Below are 8,724 nucleotides of genomic sequence, written 5' to 3' on the forward strand. Positions count from 1 at the left end.
GTGGGAGGTACAACGATAGGCTCTGGCTCGGACTGTGGCTGTGGGACCGGCGCCTCCTGAGTCTGTGGCTGCTTTGTAGTGTCAGGGGCATCCTGCTGAACCGGTGCCTCCGCATCCTCCTCCTGATGATCCTGCTCATCGGAGGCCGGAGAGTCGGGAAGCGGAGGTAGCTCAGCACCCAAAGAAATAAGGGCCTGGTCCATCCGATCCAAACGGAGTCTGACATGGCGTCGCTCTCGCTCTAAGAACCGGAAAAGACGCTGGACCAGGAGATAGGTAGGCTCAGGTGCTGTTGGAGGATCTGTAGATGATGAAGGAGCGGCAGCTGTAGAGGATGATGGGGCAGCTGTAGGGGCTGATGGTGAAGGCGTCCCCACGAAAGCTCTAGCCCGAGAGCGGTGTCTAGCAGGTGGTCTCTCGTGCACCCAACCACCCCAGGGGATAGTAACCTCCCTGTCATCTGCATCAGGGGGTGGTGGTCGCACATCATCGTCCAACCATGGGACCTCAGCCAGGGCCGCCATACTCGTGACCAATGTAGGAAATGGAAGTAGGCCACGAATATGCGCCCGCCACATGCACTGTCTAATAAGTCTAGGGAAAGAGACATCCTTCCCCTCCATGACGCAACCAATCAGCAGGAGCATCTCCATGGGGATCTCAGAAAAGTGGGTGGTAGGCAAGACATAGTGGGCGAAGATCATCTGCCAAGTCCTAGCCTCCCTAGTCAAATGGGTGAACAACATCCCCTTGGGCTTGGTGTTGCCCGCATCCATAACCCATGTAGCATCCGGTATCCCAATCACGCGCCAAAGCACCTCATAGTCAAAAGTCATGGTATGGATGGCAATCTCAGCCTGCTGATGGGCACACATGTCATCCGGAATATGTCGACACTGTAATGCCTCCCCAATGGCGGTCTCAGTGATCATGATCTCCCTACCCCGCACCTGAACTGAATCCAAGGTCGGACGGAAGAAGTTGCAGTAGAATTCCTTCACCCAAGATATATTTATATCACCCAACTCTCGGTCAACAAAGTCAATACGTAAGTCAAGGATCCGACCGGTAATGGACCGTCTCACATCATTAGGTAGGGACAACTTCTTCTCAGTATTCAGCTTAATTGTCCGATATCTGGAAAACCGAAGCTCACAGTAGAGATTGGGGAATTTTTCTGGATTGGTAGAAGGCAACTGCTGATTTTCTTTTTCTTCCTCACTTAACGGATTCTTAGCATAATGTTTGTAGATGGAAGGAATGGAGGGGGTAGAGTGTTTTCTCTTCTTAGAAGCAGTGGCTATGGCTTTGCCTTTGTCCGACATCCTGAGAAATATGATAGAATATATAAAACATTTAGCATGTAACAAAGAAGGCATGTTCAGGATACAATGAACAAAGAACAATCATGATGTTGCAATGAATATGCAAGAGTGAACAAGTAAACCAGAAAAATGCAAACTTTATTAAGGTCAACAACTCATATTCAAAAGGCAATAATATCACCATATACTTGAAAGAATTGTTAAAGATGGTTAGAGGTGAGTGGAAGTTAGATGGTTAAAGAAATTAGTAAGTTAGGAAAGTAGATTAGTGATATGATGATATTTGTGCGCAATGAAAAGAAAAGTTGTGGTTCATGTTCACAGTGAATGATGCAAATCCGGGAAGTCAAAAGGAAACGGAAATTTTGCCCAAAATTGAATTAAAGACCAAAATGAAACTAATTTCCTTGAAAATCGGGCAGCATTCCGGCGTAAAATTGGACGTTCCCGAATAACAAAAGAGCACAATTAGCACAGAAAACAACATCAATTAGGCACAGTAGCAGTGGTATAGTATTTATGCAACAGGAAATGCACAAAAACAGTCCAAAAGCAGCATACAACATCTAGATAAGCAGACAGCAAAATATGCACAAACGGAGCACTTATCAGGCCTAGAATCCTCTATCCAGCCCTAGCTACCTAACAGCAAGTATATCTATCTAACCTAGCATACAAAATTTGAATTCAAACTAACTAACATGTAATTAGACTATTTAACAGAAATGAACAATAAAAGGAAAAGCAGAAAAGATACAGAATTGGAGCAGGAACCTGTGAGCAGGGGTATTAAGAATGGAAGGGAGAATGGGGGGGCAATAGGGTCAGGAGCTGCGCCGCCGTTGACAGTGGCGGGGAGTTGCCGAAAAGGAGCGGCGGTGGTGGCTGCCGGCGCTGTGAAGGTGAGAGACGGGGGCAGAGAGCAAGGTGAGTAGGTGATAGAGGGAGAACGAGAAGGGTTGATGGTGAGGGAAGGGTTGGCCGTGCGGTGGTGGTCGGCGAAGCAATGGCGGTTATGGAGGGGAGGAAGGGGAAAAAAGAAAATGGGGGGGGGGGGGAAGAAAGAAGTGCGCTGCGGCGCAACGTTCTTCGCGTCTTAGGGTTCCCATTTTTTTTGAATCGGCGCGAGCGCGCACCTTGCGCGTCCGCGTCCATTGAGGAAACTTGGAATCTACGCGTGCGCGTACAGCGCGCTGAAGCGTGTGTTGAGCAAAATGGGAAGGGACGCGTGCGCGTACAGTGCGCGCACGCGTGCATGGAGTTGGGCTGGGGGCTTAGAGTTGGCCCATATGAGGCCTAACTCTCTGGTCAATGGCCTGGGGGTTGCACTACCAGGCCTGCGCGTACGCGGTATGTGCGCGTCCGCGGTATGTGCGCGTCCGCGTAGAATTGGCAGTTTGCCATAGGGCGCACAAGCGCGATACGTGCGCTCGCGTCCTTTTCTTCTCTTGGCTTATGGACGCGCACGCAGCATGTACGCGTCCGCGCGAGTTGAGTTGGGCCAGGGGCTTATTGTTTGCCCAGAGCCGGCTCAACTCTCTGGGTGTTGGCCCAGAAGTTGCAGCAGCCGATTGACACGTACGCGGCAGGTGTGCCTACGCGTGCGTTTCCTTATATTTGTATGGACGCGCACGCACGTAGTGCGCGTTAGCGTGGAGTGAGTTGGGCTTGTGGCACAATGCTGGCCTATGAGAGGCCCAACTCTCTGGAATATGGGTGATGATGCATCCGCTCATGGACGCGTGCGCGTACATGGTGCGCGCGCGTCCACCCCCTCTTTTTTTTTTTTTTTTTGAAATGCCTAAAAACTCTAATTGCCCAAAGACTCCCCATGGTGCCTACAACTCCTTATTTAGTCAATATCACACACTTTCTAAAATGCAAGTTGGGTTTGAGATTTATTCTATTTCTACTAAGCACAACATACATGTTAATATGCTAGCGACTAATGTACACAAACAAGCTAATTATGAAATGAAAAACTACCTACAATGGTAACTCAAATCATTTATTAAACAAAATTAGAAGGGAGTGGAAAGAGTTTACCATGGTGGGGTGTCTCCCACCTAGCACTTTTAGTTAAAGTCCTTAAGTTGGACATTTTGATGGAGTCCTTGCTATGGTGGCTTATGCTTGAACTCTTCTTCGAATCCCCACCAATGTTTGCTCTTCCAATAGCCTCCGGGATCCCAATTTAAACGTATAAGGCCTTCAAGGGGACCTAAGCAAGTAACAAGGCCCCTAAGTTGATAGTGATCTATGTATGTTTCGGGGTCCCATACTTTGTTTGTCAACCCCTTTTCTTCTTGATCTTCATGCTTCCAATAGGGTGACAAACTTATTGAATTCTCCTTGTAACTCATACTCATCATCTTAATCCCATCGAGTTTGGCTTCGCTCGGCTTTTGAAACTCAAAGTTTGATCTTTCGTCCTTTATGCGCCTTGTTTCCCATTGTCCACCAACATCTAATCCGTTCTTACTCTCTAGCCCACAAAGGGTTCTAAGTTGACCGTCCGTTTCTAACAACGCATATTGATATGGGCCAAGAAAATTAAAGGATGAGATGATTACCCACTCAATTTGTGATTGGGACGGCGACTTAGCAAGGAAGATATTCAATGATCTTGACATTGTAGGTTCCACTTCCTTTGGCTCCTCCATGATGATTTCCATCTTTTGATAACTCTTTTTGAATTCTTCTTGTTTGCTAACTTCCTTCAAACCTTTATCATTGATCAAGTTATGTGTTGGAGGTTGCGCACCCTCCTCAACATTGGTTTCACATTCTAAGGGGGAAGCTTCAACAAGACCACCATTGTCACTTGATGTAGAGTTATTTTCGTTGAAGGAACTTCCTTCTTGTTCAACCTCTTCTAGGTCTTCTTCCACTTCTTTATCTTCAACAATCTCTATTTCCTCCGCTTGTTGCAATTCCTTGTGCTTAACTTGAGACTCTAAAGTCTCTCTCATACCTCCATCTTTGGTTGCTTTCTCATAATCATCCGTGAACTCGTTTCGCTTGTGATATGAATCCCAAGAATCTATCTTTTGACGGATGGTTGCTTGAAGTCGATCCATTTCTTCCTTGAAACGATCCCTTAATTCTTGTTCCGCTTTACTAACATAAGTAGGATCACTGATGAGCGGATATTTTATACGCTTTTTGGGGGTAATTTCATGTAGATTTTAGCATGTTTTAATTAGTTTTTAGTTAAATATTATTAGTTTTTAGGCAAAAATCATATTTCTGGACTTTACTATGAGTGTGTGTATTTTTCTGTAATTTCAGGTATTTTCTGGCTGAAATTGAGGGAGCTGAGCAAAAATCTGACTTAGGCTGAAAAAGGACTGCTGATGCTATTGGATCCTGACCTCCCTGCACTCGAAATGGATTTTCTGGAGCTACAGGAGTCCAATTGGCGCGCTCTCAATGGCATTGGAAAGTAGACATCCAGGGCTTTCCAGCAATATATAATAGTCCATACTTTGCGCGAAGATAGACGACGTAACTTGGCGTTGAACGCAAAGTACATGCTGCTGTCTGGAGTTAAACGCCAGAAAAACGTCGTGATCCGGAGTTGAACGCCCAAAACACGTCATAACTTTAGTCTCGGCCCCAGCACACACCAAGTGGGCCCCAGAAGTGGATTTCTGCACCAATTATCTTAGTTTACTCATATTCTGTAAACCTAGGATACTTGTTTACTATTTAAACAACTTTTAGAGAATTATTCTGCACCTCATGACATTTTTCAGATCTGAATTACATACTTTTTGACGGCATGAGTCTCTAAACTCCATTGTTGGGGGTGAGGAGCTCTGCAGCGTCTCGATGAACTAATACAATTCCTTTATTTTCCATTCAAACACGCTTATTCTTATCTAAGATGTTCATTCGCGCTTAATTGTGGAGAAGGTGATGATCCGTGACACTCATCACCTTCCTCAACCCATGAACGTGTGCCTGACAACCACCTCCATTCTACATCAGACTGAATGAGTATCTCTTAGATTCATTACGCAGAATCTTCGTGGTATAAGCCGGATTGATGGCGGCATTCATGAGAATCCGGAAAGTCTAAACCTTGTCTGTGGTATTCCGAGTAGGATTCTGGGATTGAATGACTGTGACGAGCTTCAAACTCCTGAAGGCTGGGCGTTAGTGACAGACGCAAAAGAATCAATGGATTCTATTCCAACCCGATTGAGAACCGACAGATGATTAGCCGTGCTGTGACAGAGCATAGGAACGTTTTCACTGAGAGGATGGGAGGTAGCCATTGACAACGGTGACACCCTACATAGAGCTTGCCATCGAAGGGACTTTTCGTGTGTTGAAGGAATTCAAGGAAGAGTTGAAGTTCAAAGGACAAAGCATCTCCAAAACTCCAACATATTTCTCATTACTGCACAACAAGTAACACTGTTATTCTCTTTTATTTTTATAATCAAATCTAGTAATTTCACTTTTAATCCTATTGGCCTCCTGACTAAGAATAATAAAATAAATATAGCTTGCTTCAAACCAATAGTCTCCGTGGGATCGACCCTTACTCACGTAAGGTATTACTTGGACGACCCAGTGCACTTGCTGGTTAGTTGTGCGGATTACAAATTCGTGCACCAAGTTTTTGGCGCCGTTGCCGGGGATTATTCGAGTTTGAACAACTAAAAGTTTATTTTATTTCTTAGATTAGGAATAATTTATTTTTATTTTTATTTTTATTTTTATTGTTATAGAGTCATTAAATCTTGACAGGATAGTTTCTTTTCAAAAAAAAAAAATTTTTTCTTTTCAAAATTTATTATTTTTCTTTTAATTAATTGCTAATTTTCATGAGTTTAGAGTCTTGTTCTAAGTTTGGTGTCAATTGCATATCTCATATTTTTCTTTAAAATTTTTGACTTGTGTTCTTTGTTCTTCATTGATCTTCAAGTTGTTCTTGCTTATTTTTCTTGGTTGATCTTGAGTTTTTCTTGCTTTGTGTCTTTTCTTGTTTCACTTGTGTTCTTTTTAAAGCATTAATTGGAATATCTAGAACAAGTGTTACATTTATTCCCAATTGGCTAGAGTATTGGTTTATATTCTTGATAATTGGGTATACGCTTTGGAACCTTTTTCAAAAATAATTTTTCTTGATTTAATCTTGTGCCAAACTTTAAGTTTGGTGTTTTCTTGTTAATCTTTCATAATTTTCAAAAATTTTATTAAAGTTTTCTAAAAATTTTAAGTTTGGTGTTCTTCCTTTTGTTCTTGGTGTTCTTGTGAATCTTCAAGGTGTTCTTGAGTTTTTCTTGTGTCTTGATCTTAAAATTTTTAAGTTTGGTGTTCCTTGGTGTTTTCCCTCCAAAAATTTTCGAAAATAAGGAGCATTGGATCTAAAAGTTTTAAGTCTTGTGTCTTTTGTGTGTTTTTCTCTTTCATCATAAAATTCAAAATTCAAAAAAATTTTTATTTTCTAACTAATTTTGAACTACATTTTTCGAAAATTTTACATAAAAATTCAATTTTCAATTTCAAAATATTTCCACTTTCTTTTATTTATTTCGTTTTTATTTTATTTTATAAAAATTAATTTTTATAAAATAAATAATATCAACATATATACCATTTCTTTTATTCCAACATGGAATTAAGTGGGAATGAACAGTCCAAGAGGACTCTGGGGTCATATGCTAACCCCACTACTGCTTCATATGGGAGTAGTATCTGTATACCCTCCATTGGAGTTAGTAGCTTTGAGTTGAATCCTCAGCTCATTATCATGGTACAGCAAAACTGTCAGTATTCTGGTCTTCCACATGAAGAACCTACAGAGTTTTTGGCACAATTTTTGCAAATTGCTGACACAGTACATGATAAGGAAGTGGATCAGGATGTCTACAGATTATTACTGTTTCCATTTGCTGTAAAAGATCAAGCTAAGAGGTGGTTAAATAACCAGCCTAAGAACAGCATAAAAACATGGAAGCAGCTGTCAGAAAAATTCCTGAATCACTATTTCCCTCCAAAACGGATGACACAGCTAAGGCTAAGCATCCAAGGCTTCAAACAAGGAGATAATGAATCCCTTTATGACGCCTGGGAGAGATACAGAGAGATGCTAAGAAAATGCCCCTCTGAAATGTTTTCAGAATGGGTGCAATTAGACATCTTCTACTACGGGCTTACAGAAAAAGCTCAGATTTCTCTAGACCACTCAGCTGGTGGATCTATACATATGAGAAAAACAATTGAAGAGGCTCAAGAGCTTATTGACACAGTTGCCAGAAATCAACATCTGTACCTAAGCAGTGAATCTTCCATGAAAGAAGAAGCTAAAACAGTAACTGCTGAACTCAGTCCGGTGGATCAGGCTAATGAATTCAATCAGCAATTAGACTTTCTAACTCAGCAGCTAGCCGAATTCAAGGAAATATTACAGGAAACAAGAATGGCCAACAGGAACATGGAAGCACAATTAAAGCAGACAGAAAAGCAACTGTCAAAACAAATAACAGAAGAATGTCAAGCAGTTCAATTAAGAAGTGGGAAAACATTAAATACCTCACTTCAAAGCAGCAGGAAACCAAGAAATGAACAGATGGATACTCAAAATCCCTCTGAGGACAATCAGAGCCCAGAGAGGAATAAAGCTGGCGCTGAACGCCCAGACCATGCTCATTCCTGGCGTTCAACGCCAGAAACAAGCATGAATCCGCCGTTGAACGCCCAAAGGGAGCATGGTTCTGGCGTTCAAACGCCAGTAACAAACAAGGAAGTGGCGTCTAACGCCACTCCAGCTCCCACCACTGGCATTCAAATACCAGTGGGAAATCAGTCACATACAAGTGCTGATAACAACCTTTCTAAAAAGGCTTCCCAACCCACTTCTGTAGGTAATAAACCTGCAGTAACTAAGGTTGAGGAATACAAAGCCAAAATGCCTTATCCTCAAAAACTCCGCCAAGCGGAACAAGATAAGCAATTTGCCCGCTTTGCAGACTATCTCAGGACTCTTGAAATAAAGATTCCGTTTGCAGAAGCACTTGAGCAAATACCCTCTTATGCTAAGTTCATGAAAGAGATCTTAAGTCATAAGAAGGATTGGAGGGAAACTGAAAAAGTTTACCTCACTGAAGAATGCAGTGCAGTCATTCTGAAAAGCTTACCTGAGAAACTTAAAGATCCTGGGAGCTTTATGATACCATGCACATTAGAGGGCACTTGCACCAAGCAAGCTTTATGTGATCTTGGGGCAAGTATCAACCTAATACCTGCATCTACTATCAGAAAGCTTGGTTTAACTGAAGAAATCAAACCAACTAGGATATGTCTTCAACTTGCTGATGGCTCCATTAAATACCCATCAGGCGTGATTGAAGACATGATTGTCAATGTTGGGCCATTCGCCTTT

The sequence above is a fragment of the Arachis stenosperma genome, chromosome 3 (assembly GCF_014773155.1).
Source record: "Arachis stenosperma cultivar V10309 chromosome 3, arast.V10309.gnm1.PFL2, whole genome shotgun sequence".
Taxonomy (NCBI): Eukaryota; Viridiplantae; Streptophyta; class Magnoliopsida; order Fabales; family Fabaceae; genus Arachis; species Arachis stenosperma.